This window comes from Myodes glareolus, chromosome 16 (genome assembly GCF_982192425.1).
Source record: "Myodes glareolus chromosome 16, mMyoGla1.1, whole genome shotgun sequence".
Classification (NCBI taxonomy): Eukaryota; Metazoa; Chordata; class Mammalia; order Rodentia; family Cricetidae; genus Myodes; species Myodes glareolus.
The window spans coordinates 34,656,997-34,674,217 of NC_142041.1; positions in this window are offsets into that span (position 1 = coordinate 34,656,997).

Genomic DNA, 17,221 nt, shown 5'->3' on the forward strand with positions numbered 1-17,221 from the left:
TATACAATTTAAGGAACTGTAAAGAATGAAGAGAAAGGATGTGAGTCATAAAGAGAAAGCTCTTCAGGACCCTGCAGAATTTAATAAGAGCATTCAGGAATTAGAACTCTCACTTCTAGATTTCTTTTTTTAATTTTGCTGTTTGGATGCAGAGTAATTGACTTGCAAGAGCAAAATAGATAATGGGGCAGGATGCAGTAGAAGCAGAGATGTTGCAAACAATTGAATGAGGTACCACTAGCCCGCCTAGTGTCTGCTCTGGTGGACATTCGTATTCACTTCAATGACTAAAGAGGATAATGGAGCAGCTTCCTATGACAGGAACTTGCTGTAATCTCTCATCTGTTACTTTGTTTTTGCTTTTTGTCAAGGTTTATTTCATTTATATCTAGTTGTGTAAATCTCTGTGTGAGTATGTCTAAAATGTGTGGGTACCTGTGGAAGAAAGAAGAGAGAATTAGATCACTTGGAGCTGGAGTTACAAGCTCTTGTGATTCACTTAATGTCAATGTTTAAAATAGATCTCAGGTCCTCAGGATGAGCACTCTGAGCTCTTAACCATTAAAACCACCTTTCCAGACATATGAATATATTTTTTGTGAATTTTTTAATGACAAGTAGAATAGTTTATTTGTGTTTTAGGGTAAAACAAAAATGTTTCTGATACTGGCTGTCCCATGGAATTTGTGGAACAAAATGAATCTATGTATCAGATGGCCATGAAACAGCCAGAGGTATGTGTCATCAAGGTATTTTGTGAATGAACCAAGCTCATTCCTGAACTTAGAGATTTGGATACTATATGGGTTTTTTTCCAGTGTAAATATAATTAAAAGATGCCCATCATTGTTTCCATTATAGACTTTCACCTCTGTATAACCTAACACAAGTGAATTTAAAGAGGCTAAGGTAAGAAATAAAGCACACAAAAAATGGGTGTTTAGTACCTACGATGCAACACACCATAAGAGAAAAACAATCACAAATTTTCAAATATTTTCTGATTCCTATAGTAGAAGTGCAAAAACATTTATGGATATAACTCAGGATTGCCTGTGACCCATATCTCTAAGTGGCAAAGACAAAAATTAAAGCCAGACATCTGATTCCCCTTTCAGCAAACAAACATTACCTGATGTTCATGGGAAGGAATTTTAATGGGATACATTACCTGTGAAAATGGAAAGGGATTAATACTGTGCAAGAAACGATGAGAATCTTAACACCAAGCTCAAAATGCCAGACTAAATGCAAGATAAGGTTCTCTTCAGCCATTCACTCTTTAGCTTTGTATCTTACAGTGACTACTGGAACTGTGGGAATGTGAATGTAGAAGAATTTAAATTGTTAATTTGTATAAATAGAATGTGCGATTCCCTCGAATTTTTGCTATATAGTACAAGGCAATAAATTAATATTTATTAAATCAATGTTAATAAAAGGCAAAGAGATAACATTTTCACCCTAACAAAAATAAAGCACCACTGAGAGTTAGAATAGTCAAAGAGTGAAATTTGTAAGTTTGCAAACCACTTCAACTATGCATTAAGCTGAACCTGATAGTCACCCCTTTTCCCTTTGCAATTTCTGCCAAGTTATGAGTGCCACTCTAAACAAGGAGATGATAACAGAGCTTCAGGCAGTCTCCCAGAGCAGAGAAGGAAAGGCTAACTGAGAAGGACCCTGAAAATAGCATAAAATTTCAGTTAAGGCAAACAAAGGACTATGTCATACGAATGCGGCTAAGCTAAAAATAGAGTCGCTCTCAGTGAGAAACACAAACTGTGAGTCAGCTCTGTCCCATGCAAGAGATCTAAGTTGTCAACTAGTTAAGTTGTCTGCCAGAGACAAAATACCTTTTCTCTGGATAAAGACAAAGACTCTATTGGGATAAAGTTCGTATCATCCAGAACCTATGTTGTCTTTATTATTATTCTAAGAATTTCCTGGGAATTTACTGATATGCCAAGAAAACCTAAAAGTTGACCAAAACAATAAATAATAAAAGATATACAAGCATATCCACAGAATATCTACAGAAGATGAGTTTAAAATAGCTGATTAATATGTCTAAGAACTTCAATGACATAGTTGAGAACTGTAGCAGAGATCTGAATCATATAAGTGTAACTTAATTGAAATGCTAAAAAACAGTAAAAGAGGTTTTAGAGCCCAACTTCTCCTCCTTCTCCTCCTCCTTTTTGGTGGTAAGATGGCCCCAGATTTGCAGTAGCAGCCTCTTGTTAAGTCCACCTACCCCATGAAGGGAGAGGCACCATGTATTAGAGCTTGCTCATCCTATCTACTGTAAAATTGTAGCATTTCAGTCTTGATATATTCAGTTCATCAATTTGAAACTGTCATTTCCATAACACACATAACTGGAGTTAAATGAGTATGTCCATGTTATGTTCTCTCTCATTGAGTTGTAAAATTTTTCCTGGCTCACCACTTAAAAAAGATTTTATTTTTAATTGCACACATATATCGTTAAAATATATGGTGTGGATATCTAAACATAAGTTCCGGCTCCATGAAGGCCAAAAGAAGGCTTTCAATCTGGCCTTATAAACAACCTCACTGTGGGTTTTGGGATCTGATGCTGGGGTCTCTGAGAGAGTAGTACATACTCTCCAGCCTGAATACCAATTATTTTATTACTTAGTTATCACAATCTTTCAACTAGAATCTAAGTTTAATAGGAACAGATAGTTAGGGAGAGCCTTCACTGACTTTTCTGTCGACTCTACCCAACTATCCCAGGACTCCCTATACCATTCCAGGGCTCTTTAGGATACTCTGCATGTAGAGACTTTATCTCTTTCAGCTCTGAATTTTTTAACCAATGAATTTTATATTTAAAATCCACCATGATAGCTTACTTAAATGACGTAAAAATAGAATATTTTTATATCAGAGTTTGTGTTCTGTCTCTGATTTCATTTTAGAAATTCTGAAACAAGAGGTTTTTTCTTTGTTCCTTTTATTATTCTACTGGATGAAGCAGCAATGAAAATATTTGGGAATTGTGTTTGCATAATTAGTCATTCAGAAACAATTTACAAAACCTACCAATCAACCAATAGAGTCTAAAACAAAATACCTAAATTAAATATCTCTTCAATTAATGAAGTGAGAGAAATAGAATATTTTATAAAGAATATTGGGCAACAATAATTATCATCATGAAGTAAAAAGGAAATGGTTGTAGTAAGAAGAAAGATTAATTATTAACACTAATAAAATTCTAAAAATCAAATATTTTGAAAATCAAAATTTCAGTTGTGATATGGGATATAATTTTGAAAAGTTCCCTCAAGTATTGAGATGTAATAGGAAAATAAAAAGTAATCAGAAAGATGATGAGGCAAATGGAAAGAGCATCAAGTATCTTACATCATGAAGAAGGAAGTGGTAACAGCAGAGGAAAAAAGATAACACTATCTAAGATATATCTGAAGATATATTTATGAATATGGTAATAGTTGCATTTATCAAGAGATTATATATGAAATTTGTTAAGAGATCAACAAAATGTGGGATTGGAATTAGGTCTAGATACGGTGTCTAACTTTAAATTTTTAATACTTATTAATCTGCTTTAAAAATACATTTATTTGATTTTTGTCTTTATGTATACTGTAATTTGAGTTTTTTTTAACAAGCCAAGTATGTAGTATGTTGGCTCGGGATCTTCTGATAAATATCTAGTAATGGCATAGCTGTGACATATGGACAGGTTGGTTTTAGACTCTCAACATACCGACATACTCTCTTCTGTAGTGGCTGGACTAGTGTGCATCTGCAGTAGCAGTATATCAAGCTTTCCTCTCCCATTTCCTAAACATTTGTTGTCACATATTTTCTTAATAACTGCCAATGAAACAAATAGTGAAGGAAGAAGTATTGCTATATGTACATAATGATAGTATACATAACAACCTCAAAAAGCCTACCAAGGAAGTTCTACAGCTGACAAACACTTTCAGTGAAATGACCGGATACAATATAAACTGAAAACATCAGTAGCCTTCCTACACACAAATGATTAATGGGGTGAGAAAGAAATTAGGGAAAGAACACCTTTCACAATAGACTCAAATAATATAAAATATCTTAGTGTATTAGGAAGTGTGCATTCTAATATTTTGTCTTTGTTTTCTTTTTCTTATATGATGAAGCCTTCACTAAATAAATATTTTGAAAATAAAAACTGTCTTAGTGTAACTCTAACTAAGCAAAGGAAAGACCTGTATGGCAAGAACTTCAAGTCTTTGAAGAAAGAACTTGAAAAAGATAACAGAAGATGTAAAGATCTCCCATGCTCATGGATTGGTAGGATTAACAGTAAAAATGGAGATCCTACTAAAAACAATCTACAGATTCAACATAATTTCCATTAAAATTCCAACACAATTCTTTACAGAACTTGGAAGAATAATACTCAACTTTATACAGAAAAACAAAAACCCAGGGAAGCTAAAAAATCCTGTAAAAATTAAACTGGAGATATCACCATCCCTGATTTCAAGTTGTACTACAGAACTTTAGTAATAAAAAACCACGTGGTATTGGCATAAAAACAGACAAGTTCATCAATGGAACTAAATCAAAGACCCAGATGTGAATTCGCATAATTATGGACACCTGATTTTTGGTAAAGAAGCCAGAAATATGCAATGGAAAAAGCAAAGTATCTTCAATAAAAAAGATATCCATCAACTGTTAAATGGATAAAAAATGTGGTACATTTACACAGTGGAGTATTACTTATCTATTAAAAACAATGTCATCATGAAATCTTTTGGTAAATGAATGGCCTAGAAAAGTGAGTGAGGTTACCGAGTGAGGTAACCTAGATCCAGAAAGACAAACATGTTATGTACTCTTTTTTAGATGGATATTAGCTGTAAAGGATAACCATGCTACAATCCACAGACCCAAAGAGTCTAAGTAACAAGGAGGGACCAAGGGGGGGGCACACATGATTCTCACTGAAAAGGGGAAATAGAATTGACATAACAGGTGCACAAGAGGAGAGGTCTGGATGAGGGTAGGTGGGCATGGGGAACAGGAGAGATCAGGGGACAAGAAGATGGAGCGGGGAGTACTGGGAAAAACGACTGGAATCAGGGACATCTCTGGGATGAGCTGGAAAGTACAAGAAAAACTTCGAGTAAGCTGTGAGGGTGACTCGGTAAGACTCCAGCAAAGGGAGATACAGAGCCTGAATCAGCCATTTCCTGGGACCAGGAAAGCCTTTCAATGGAGGGATTGGGATTGCATTCCAGCCATACAAACCTCTAACCTACAACTTGTCCTGACTACAAAATACGCTGGGATGAAGGTGGTGCAGAAATTATAAGAGTGGCCAACCAAGCCAACCAAGCTTGACTGATCAAGCTTGAGACCCATAAGAGGGATCCCACTTCTTACAATGGCTGGATGCCCGGACACAGAGGCTGGACAGCTCAGAGACCTAAGATAGAACTGAGAATGACTGGCAAAAGAGAAAAAAAAGAGTCAATGAAATGATTCCTAATGATATTCTGCTATAGTCATAGATTGTTGCCTAGTTCAACTGTCATCAGAGGGACTTCACCCAGCAACTGATGGAAACAGATGCAGAGACTCACAGACAAACATTAGTTGGACCTTGGGGAATCCCATGGAAGAGGGGGAGGAAAGATTATGGGAATCACAGCGACCAAGGACACCACGGGAAAACACACAGAGTCACTGGACCTGGGCATAGGCCTCACAGATACTGATCCGCGAATCAGAATTTACATAGTACTGACCTGGGTCCTCTGTACATGTTGGGGCTGTTATGTGACTTGGTCTTGTTGGACTTCCGAGAAAGGGAGTGGGGGCTGTTTCTGATTCTGTTGCCTGCTCTTGGGACCCTTTCCTCCTGCTGGGTTGCCTTCATAGCAGGAGGTACCTAGTCTTGCTGCAACTTATATCCCACGGCTGACTGATATACATGGAAGGCCTATACTTTTCTGAAGGAAAAAGGAGAAGGGAGTAGATGGGGGAGAAAGGGAGAGATTTGGGGGAGGGAGTAGGAGGATAGGAGGGAGGAAGGAAAACTGTGATCAGGTAGGAAAAAATTAATTAATTGATTAACTAATAAAAAATTAAAAATTAAACAACTGCCAATCAGAATCTCTATGGTTTGTTTTAATTATACACTCAACAGTGAAGCAGCTGGGTACTGAAAAATAATTGTATTGGTAATTATATAGTAGTGTTGCTTACAACAGTCAAAAATAGGAGCAACTTAATACTCATTGCTCCCTCTCATTCAAGTAACCAAAAATGTGGAGCTGTACAAAAACATAAGCCTCATAAAGAAAGGTAGAGATCTAGTTCCTGAAACACACGGACCCATATAACATAATATCTCATGGATATTATAAAATTACCTGAAATGTTTAGAAACACATATTGTTATCCCATTGACATTAACATTACCAATAAAAGTGTGCAAAGCACGTATTATAAAATTATTCCCAGTAGAGTGGGGTAGGTAGAGTCAGTTCAAGGAATTATTTCCTTGCGTGAGTTAACTTTCTGCATTGTTAATGTCTTAATAATTTCTATCGCATTAATAAATTAAAAATAGTAATATAAAAACCCATTCTGTTAAAAAGCACACAGTGCTGGAATGCGTGCTGGCAGACTTGGCTTTATGGAGGATGGATGGCAGGTATGCTCCGTTAGGAAGTTATACCAAGCATTTAGGAAAAAGGCAAGCACATTCATAAGAATTATGTAACAAAAGTTAGAAGAATGTTCCACCGGGTGGGCAGAAGACAGCGGCTAGAGGTCTGCCAGCTGCTGAGTGCCGCTAAGATGAGCACGTGTGTTGTGGAGAAATGGGCAAGAAAGAGAAACAGAACAGGTGATGTGCCACGGGGAGAGATCTGATGGTGCTGAGGAACAGGCTGAACTGAGTGGTCTGCACTGATACCTGAGGTCATGTGACGTCTGGGCCTGGGCTGCCACTGAGGGCCATGTCTGCATCTATGGCCCTACTGCAGCTGGGGTCTGTGTTGATGCTAGTGGAGGCAAGACAAACTTAACAGGCCCATAGACTCTGTTGCTGAGACTATGAAATATTCGAAATAGTGTGTATTTGTCTGGTACAAGAAAGCTTGCTCAGTGGAAGAGAATTCATAATAGATTAAAGTGAGAAAGAGCTTCAATGTCAAGCAATAGATTAAATAAGCCCTAGAGTAGTTGGAGTGTCTGGAAGGCGTAAGACACAGAACAATCTTTACAAAGGAATAGTAAACGAAAAATAAATACCAGGCCAGTAATCATAATTGCACTTTGTTTTCTTTCATTTTATGCATTCATAAGATGCCTCAAGGATCCACATCTTCATGCTATCCGCATTTGTGTCTGGATGGGGTGCCTCCTGATTGGGCACACTCTCAGGGGATTTATGTCTTCCAGATTTGCATAAAGTGCCACTTTTTTCCTTAGTCATAAGAGCGACCTCTATTAAGGTCGCATATGCATAACAAAATATAACTGAGATTGGCGTGGATGGGAGAGTGTTTCAAAACACACTGGTTTTCATTCTCTGAACTGCCTGGGCATACCAGTGTGCAGATGCAGTGTGTTTTATACCCAGCTGCTCACATGCAAGACAATTCCTCAAGTGACTCTGGAGACCCATTGTGCTTGGTTGCCACAGGATGCACTGGTTTTCAGAGTAGTGATAGTTGGATATCAGTGAGTCCTAATTACAATCCAGGAAGCGTGGTGAGAACCACATGCAGGTTGCCTAAGTTCATTCATACCAAAGATCCACGGGATGTCTTTTCTTGCTAACCTCACTTTTTACAGATGAAATGTAGGTTTGAATAAGTCAAATACTTGCTTAAGAGCATTATCAGATATCTGGGAGCGGTAGCCATCCAATCTTCCCATGAGAAACAGAGTTAAAAATCCTTTTGCATTTTGAAATTTAATGATGTAAATTTTTTTTAATTTTTAAAAATTTGAGACTAATGGTGCAGCCTGTCTATGGAGAGTTGACATGGTGTCTAGAGGCTGGGAGAGAGAATAATCTAAAGTGATGTAGCTGCTGCAAATTGCTTGGAGCTGGAATTCGTCAAGATTCTGAAGCCTGAGTTGCTCAGGGACTGTATATATAAGCCACTGTCCTGTCAAAGAGCCATCCAATCATTCCAGGTGTCTCAGTGGCTCATTCCCAGAGACACCTGTCAAAATAATGAATGGGAAGTCTGCCATGCTCACACCACTTGAGGGAGGAAGGTGTTTATCTCTCACACATAGTCTTTATATTTTACTTACACTTTTTAAGATGGATGATTGATTTCACCTTCAAAGGCAGATGGGCCGGGGACTGTGGGGTCAGTAATGTTAAGTTTCTTCAAAGCAGATTCTTGTTTGGGAAACATATTATCTCCTTGGGTAAAAATTCTCAATTCAAGTGTATGCAAGCTTGATTTTTATTGGCTCAGACCCTAGTAATTGTTACTGTAAAACACAGTATTGCAATGAGGACATCTGAGATTAGAAACTTGAGACCTTATCATTTTTTCTTTCTTTTAAAAAATTAACTGAAGTAAGTGAAATCTCAAGCAGCTTAAGAGCAAAAATAAAAATAAAAGAGAGAAGAAGAGACAAAGGTTCTGGACTTTGCTTCCAGAAAAATAAATAAGTAAGCTAAAAGAATCATTTTCCCCCCGCCTGAATTAATTTAGCAACATTTACTAAAAAGTGACCTTGCTATGTCCTGGGAATAAAAAGACAAATAATTCAGCTACCTTGTTAGAGTCTAAGTGATGGCACACAAATATAAAATAATAATTAAGTAAACTATGTGCCCTCAAACCTTGTTTGTAGTAATGAGGAGTGTAGATATTCACTCACATTCAAGGAGGAAAAAACAAAAACAAAACCTTACAGCTCTGTAGTTGTTTTAAAGAAGAGTTGAAGCAGGTCAAACCTGGAAGCACAGGGATGGTTTTCAAAAGGAAGAAAAGCTGGGAGAAATGTATGCTAATTAATGAAGATAAAAAAGAAGGAGAAACAGAAAGAGAAGAGAGGATGAGCAAATAAAGAAAGAGGAAAATCAGGCAAAAGAGATGAATTAAGTTGTGTATGTTTCCTTAAATGAAGCTGCCCATGTGGTTTAGTGAACCAAAGTAAAATTTAAATACACATTGGGAATAAATGTGGAGTTTTATTTCAAAATCAATCAAACAAAAAACAACCTATCTAAACCAAAATGTGAGCCTCTCGCATAACTCCTGGGCATATCCCCCAAGGCTATACCCCCTATCATAGATACCTGCACACCCATTCTTATTATTGCACTATTCACAGCAGCAAAGAAATGGGACCAGTCTAGATTCTCAACAATGGATGAACTTACAAAGAGACTGTGGCATGCTTACACAATGAAACTTTATTCAACCCCAGAGAAAAACGAAATTGTAACACTTGCTGAAATACCGAGTCAACTAGACATTATTGTATTAAGAAAAATAAACCAGAGTAAAAAAAATGCCTCATGTTTCTCTCATAGATGTATCCTAGGTTTTAACTTGGTGTGTGCTTGTGTGAATGTGTGTGCACGCGGGCATGTGTGTGTGTGTGTGTGCACATATTAGTATGTGTTTGACAATGGGGTTTAATCTGGAAACTAGCAACTAGGAAAGGGACTGTGAGAGAGAAGAAAGAGACCTTAGCAAGAGGGTGTGGAAAAAGACTGCAATCAGAAGAGTGTACACTAAAACAAGGTGACAGGCGCATAGGTGAAAGGATTAAGGGCAGGAGAGGGACCAGCAGACAGGAAGGCAGGGGGTAGGACTAGAGGAAAGTAGGGGAGGAGGAGAAACAGGAGCAAAGTATGTATTAAAATGTCATAATGATCCACAAGCCTTAGGCGCAGGAGCTGTGCTGTAGATCTACCATTTGAGACTGGGCTCCACAACCCTGCAATTGATTTTTTTTCCCTATAATCATCTTTTTCTGTTGCCAAGGGTGCAGAAGACACTTACTTGTGGGTATAGGAAGAAGATTTTTAGAATGTAATTAGAGATTATGCTTGTTTAGTAAAATGAGTATTGCAGGTTGTCCTCCAAGATACATAACTTTACTAGTCCTGTGTAGCTGGCTAGGTTTCCAGTACCAGAAGTGATTCCTGTTGAACGAGCGGGACTTGGATCTAATCAGAGAGTTGTTGGTGATTGCCAACATATGCAAGCCACTACTACACCCTGGGTGTTTTCTTGCCTTGCTGATCATTGCTATGGCTCAAAGGTGTCCTAGCTGGGTAGGATTGTTGGTTGCTTCCTTCCTGTGTAAGCTTGCATACTGCTTTCTGGTACCATGAAAGCTAATCCTCAGGGAGGAGACTTTCAAGACAGTTCCAGCTCAGGGGCCTCTGGGCTATGTGTCTGAAGTAGCGTCTTCAGTAATAGGGACTTACTTTCAGCCTCTGGGGGACAACCAAGAAGAATAGCTAACAATGTTTTGGGAGTCTTTGGACAACCCTGACCAACAACTTAAAAGAAGAATTCTCATGCCTGGTATTGGGGGTTTTGTTAGATAATCTTTAGTTTTTGGAGGGAGCATTATCAGTAGTGGTGGGACTTTTTAAAAAATTTAAACTATGTATGTACATTCCTAAACGTACATATATTACTTTTACGTAGTTTTCTTAGGGTTTCTATTGCCACGAACTCTTAAGAGTGGCCATGTCAATTCTTAAAAAGGAAAATATTTAATTTGGGCTGGCTTACAGTTCAGAGGTTTAGACCTTTAATCTTCATGGTGGGGAACATAGCAATATGCAGGCAGAGAAGGAAGCTGAGAGTTCTGCAACTTGATCCACAGGCAGCAGAAGGACACTGTACAGCACACTGGGCATAGCTTGAGCATATAAAACCTCAGAACCCGCCCTCACAGTGGCACACTTTTTTCAACAAGGTCACACCTCCTAAAAGCATGACTTTCTATGGATCAAGCATTCAGACACCTAAGTCCATGGGGACCACACCTATCCAAACCATCCCAGAAGGTAACAGTATGACTTCTAATGGACATTTTCAGACATTGTTACTATTATTTTATCTTGCTTCATCTTTAATTAGAGTGATACCCTGCTTTTCCATTTGCCCTTCAGATTACTTATAACCTGCTCTTCTCATCTCTATTGCTCCCCTGTCCACAATGGTCCCCTTTAGACTTTTCTAGCACCTGTAATTACCCATGCTATGTGCTCAGATCTGAAGATTTGGAGCTGGAACCTCAGAAAAGAATACGAGACTTTTGTATTTCTGGGCCCAGATTGCCTCATTCAATTATGATATTTTCTAGTTGGAGGAACCACTGAGGCAGAAAGACTGCAAGAGCCAGAGGAACGGGGAGTTTGCTGAGGTTGTTTCTCCTAGTAACATCAGAAGCTATACACATAACGTCTCACCAACGTGACTGACTAAACATAAGCTGAAGAAAGACAACAGAAATGGACTTTTTAATGCAGGTAGGGAAAAGCTCAGGAGGCCTCAACCCTACACTAAGAACTATAAACAGCTAAGGAATGCTGACAGTAGGAGACATAGTTTTCTCCACAGAAGAGCACATGAATTGGTTTTACAACACCAAATGGTTAGCCCTGAAAACAGATGCATACAAGCAATGTTATACAGGCTGAGTAGTTTGTATTTATGTATTTAAAAACACACACACACACACACACACACACACACACACACACACACACACACACACACCAATTAATGAAAAATGAGGCCACAAATAAAAAAGCAAAAACAGAGGCAAATTGGAGAGTGTGGAGGGAGGAAAGCAAAATCTGGGGGTGGGGGAACGATATATTTATAATCTCAAAATAGGAATGTTAGAAAGTCTTCATTTCAGCATCTAAGAATGGTCCTTGTTGGGTAATGCTTATAGATATGGGGATTCTGATTAGTTTTATAACCAACATGAAGATTATTCAAAAAGAAACTTAAAATTTTATGCTATGAATGAATGGCTTCTACTGATGCCATTTTTAAAGTTCAGAAAATTGAAGTCTGCAAATTATCTACATTAGTGTCAGAGTTACTGTATAATTCATGCTCATGCAGAGCATTTTGAAATTATATTAAAAATAGAAGTAAAAATAAGTCATATATAATCAAATGTCTAGAAGTTCACATGTAAAATGCTTATGAACATGATTACAACTTATTCATAGCTTTATATATTGCTTCTGTTCTGAAAAAATGTATTTTTATCACACCCACTAATTATTTATTCTCTGTCTATTCACAAATACAATATTTTAAAAGAACAACTTTAAAAGATAAAATAAAATGTCATAATAGAAACTATTATTTTAAAAGCCAATATTTCAGAAATTAAAAAACTAATAATTAAAAAGCAACATTCAATTAGTTTTTAGTGCTTCTGTGTCTTTTTTCAATTCTGTTCTTTTTATTTCTTTACATTTTAAACATCATTACAATTGCTTACCGCGGATTAGAATCTCTGGAATCCATGATGTGGACTGACTGAGTCAATAAGCAGTCATGGTCTCACCAAGAGTGTATTCAGTGCCACTTAAACACCACGGCATAGCACTCAATTTCAGAGCTACCATTGACAAACCTGTACCATCCAGTCTTGTTCACTACAAGCACCAAGTGTACAGAACTCTAGAATGTCATATTCTCTCCTCACCGAGACTTGTTGCATGTTACTTAATAAGACTTGAGCAAGAAAATGGGACAAATTCCCTGCTACACTGCAACTGTTGACTGCAAGACCTTTGAAGACATGAATGCATTTGTGATTACACAACAAGAACTTTCCTTTCAGAATCCAGCCAGAATCTGTTGATGAGGTCCTCCAGAAACAGTCTCTCATTTAAGAAGCAAGGTTCTGTTTGACATTTTATAAACCCATCATCTGAAGGCAAAGTGAAGGCAGAATCTTTGGTATGACCCCTGGCCGTCTGTCCTGCTTTTGATAAAATATGAAAAGCAGAAGCAGTGGACCATGGGACTATGCCACCAGGCTTACCTGGGGAAGATTCTGAACCCCCATAGGAGTGTTCATACCCACCATGTGTTGCATCTCTGTCACTGATTCTTGTACAGATGCACGTCTATTCATTGTAAAATCACTTTCTCCTTGTAAAAACACTGGATGAACCATTCATTGTTCTTGTGCACTGTCGTGGGTGTCATGCACTGACAGTGCATGAAAAATGGGTAAGGAAGGCCAAAGTAGGATCTGAGGTGTGCCATTTACAAGGATAAATGCAGAATTTCTGTATCTCTCGCTATTTGCTTTTTATCATATCATTATGGAAATGTTATATATTCTTCCTGTAATACAGCAAACCAACAAGACTAGAAAAGGTTGTTAGAACAAATCCTTTGAAATCCCCCACTTCTCAAAGCATTACTAGAACAACTGGAGAAAATGGTCTTGAAAATAAAAGCCCCAAATCCCAAGGTACAGGTTTTGAAGATATTCTGCTAGATAGCTTCTAGATGAGTCCAGATTAAAGTTCACAGTCATTTTCTAAACTGGGTTTAGTGATGCCAAAAACAAACAGAAGAGATTCTGATAAATGCCACACATAGGCATCAAGACCCAGGGCACCAGAGCTGACAGAGCAAGAGTTGGCATGCTGTTTGCCTGAGGAGGGCAGTGCATGGCTTTCCTGCAGACTGGAAAGGCCTAATGCATTCAAATGCTTTATAAGGACAAGCATATCCTTTAACCTCCAAACTCTGCTTCTCAGAATTTAACCCAAGGAAAACAATCCCTTGGATTCTCACAAATATTTAGCTATATATCATTGTTATTAAGGTCAGTCAAGAGTTTTATATGAAAATAATTCCTTCAAAAATATAACTATTATTGGATATTACTTTGCTACCGTATTGAGTATTGGTTTATTATTAAGATGATGCTTGTGGAAACTGGGGAGCTGTCTCAGTGAGCAAACAGCTTACTGTACAATCATGGGGACATGGGTTTAGATGCTCAATATCCATGTGAATAGTTGAGCATAACGGTAAATTCTTGCAAATCCAGTTCTGATGGGGAATAACTCCAGTTCCAATATAGGAATAACTCCAGAATTCTCTGGATAGTGTAATTGCTGAGTTTTGGGTTCAATAAAAGACTTTGTCTCAAAAATAAGGTGGAACACAGTGGAATCAGATATCCAGTGTCAGTCATTGGCCTTCACATGTACAGGAACAGGTTCTACACATACACATACACCTACCCACCCTCCGACCCCTCACACCTCCCTACCCCTACACTGATATTTGATAGGAATAATGATTCATAATATGAGAAATATTTCTAATAAATACCCTTAAATGATTTCCAGGTATAATAGAAGACTGGAGGCTGCCTCTCTGTGAGCTAGTAAAAAAAAAAGTAGAAAAAGAGTCAGAACAAGAAAAAGAATAGACTATATCTCAAAGAAAGACAGAGAGGAAACATTTTCATGAAGGAAGGGAAAGGATATGGAGAAACAGCAGACAGAAAAGCACACAACTCAGTGGGAACAGAGAAGCAGAGGGCACTTCCAAAAGCCAGATGGAAAATGGGTGCTCAATCACATAGGACAAACTTGCAGGCCTCACAATCTTACAATCCAGTTTATGCTTTGATGATACAGTGATATCTTCTGTGCATGGGCCTGCAATGGAAAAGACTCATGCATGCCACATGACTCAGGAGACTCTGAAGAGGTGGCATCTTAAAAGAGGTGTTGAAAACTAAGCTAATCCAGGGACTTGTTTCAGATCAGGGAGCTTCAGTCCTGCCTCCCACAGTCCTTGCAGCAAGGAAGCTCAGGAGGCAGTTATGGAGAGAATAGGTGCTGACAAGCTAGAGTCCAGCTGCAGGGGACTGACTCACACTGGGAAGAGAATATAAAGCATGAATTTTTTTTTACCTGCTCATGTCTACAGCTTATTAATGCACATTTACATATTTCAGATCTCTCTTTGAGACTTAAATCCTGTATATTACTAACTCATCTCATGATACTAGATTTTAGTCGATGGTCTGGCTAGTTTTACCTTGGTCAATCCGTGGATTACAATCTGGAGGGTCTCGGGGGAATGGCTGGAGAGAGATAATCTCTGCAACGCATAGGCTGCCAAGCTAACCATGGTCCACAGAGGTTCAGAAAGAAAGTGAACCTCCAGGGTGAAGACAGCTCTACTGGAAAAGAAAAACTTTCCAATGAAGACTCAGTAACAGCAGAAGTCGTGGGAGAAATGAGTCTATGAATCCTGTTAACCCTGTCCCATTCCGTGCATGTAATTGGCAGTTTCTAAGCCTTGAGGACCCTGAAGGAAACTGCTTGCACACATCATCATTTCTTTCTTCTCTTTTCATGTTCTGTGAGTCCTCACTTTCTCTCTACTATGTGTTTAGCAGATTTTTACTTTATTAGCATTTTAGAGTAATCTTATGGATTTATTTCTTCCTATACATTCCTTTTATTTTGATTTGCATTATTTTTTCTAGTTGGGGTATTATAAATTCATTTCTTTTATTTTTTCTTCCCTTAATGTATTCTTTTCCTTTCTCTATATATAACACCATTTTTCTTTATACTATTATTTATTTATTTTTGGTGAGGGAGAGGAGAAAGCTCTGTGGGAATGAAGTCCTTAGTGAATGTGTGCTGTTGACGTGGGTGTGGATATGTCCAGGAGCCCAAAGCCTCAGACAGACCCATGGAGGGATGGCAGAGCCTACCCTTCTTAGTCTGATTGTAAATGTTGACCGATGTCAGAAATATAAGGAGCATGTAAATCAAGGCCAAATGATACTTCCAAAAGAAGGCAGAATTAATACTGTAAAAATGGTTGCTACAGAAAGTGATATATCCATTTTAGAATTGTGCCCGTCTTATGACTGACGTCAAAAGCTTGAAGTGACGGTTTGCTAGAGTTGTGGTTGTCGTTTCTCACAGGCTGGGAGCCCTGTGTAGCAAGGAAATCTTTTTGACTCATTATTATGCCTTCAGTTATGCTCATGGGCAGGCTCCCAGGCTTTTACAATGTAAATATATACACTTAATTGTTACTAAAAATAGCTTCCAAAATACTCTTTGAGATGAAACATCAAAATCAGAGTTATTGTTCAAACAGCACACCCTGCCACACACAGTAACACACTTAGAGATGTTGGAAACTACCAACTCAGAAGTTCTAGAATATTCAACACCTCATGTAAGACTTATAAAGCTTTCTTCTTCCTTTAACCGTTTTGAGGGCTTAACATCCTGTATTTGTATTCATTTAAAAAATAAAACAGTCAGTATCAGCAGGCCTTTAATAAGCTTGGAAACAGTGTAGGAAGTTCAGGGTTTGATTTTTCTGGAGAACTGTGCTGCTGAGCGCCGAAGGTCCCCAGGTCAAGCTTCTGGTGGGGCAGGAGGAGAAGCTGCACGCCTTGGCGGTGCTGTCTCACTGTGACCAGGAGGAGCCGTGTAATGATTTTCATCTCTTGTGGTGAGGACAGCCTTGATTTAAACTTCATAACGCAAAATAAAAGTTTATAAAGAGAAATTGATGTGCTTAGGTGTCTTTCTCACTAAAACTTTTCTTATATTAAATATTAAGTTTATTTTCATCTCCAAAACCTCTTATTGAGCCATGAAGTTGCACTTCATAAAATAAAATATGGAATATGTATTTAAGATTGAGAAAATATCACAAATTTTTGCCATATTTGTTATAGTCATTACAAATATGTGTCCTTCACACTTATAGAAACAGTACTTGAGTATCATAGTATAAAGTGTACAGTTTCTTGTTGTTGCTGCTTCTCATGTGACTTTTCCATGTCATTAACCATTACCCCGAATTAGGAACTGCCAATAAGAATTTTCTAAAATATGTTGCTGCTTCTTTCTAGGTCACTGAGCTGCTCTTGAAGATGGGTTTGTGTTTAATCCTAAACAGCTGCCTTCCAGTCTGCTTCGGTTTATAACATGAAAGTGGTAGTGTTTGCTTTACAGCATATTCTAATCTTTCAGATGGGTGTAGGCAGACTCTTCCAGAATTTTATATTTGATGGTTTCCATCTGCTTTTCAGTAAAGGAAAGATGGTAGAGAAGAAGTCGGGCTTTGAGAGAGAACTGGGGAGACCCTGGCAGTTGGAAGTCATAGTCACCAGT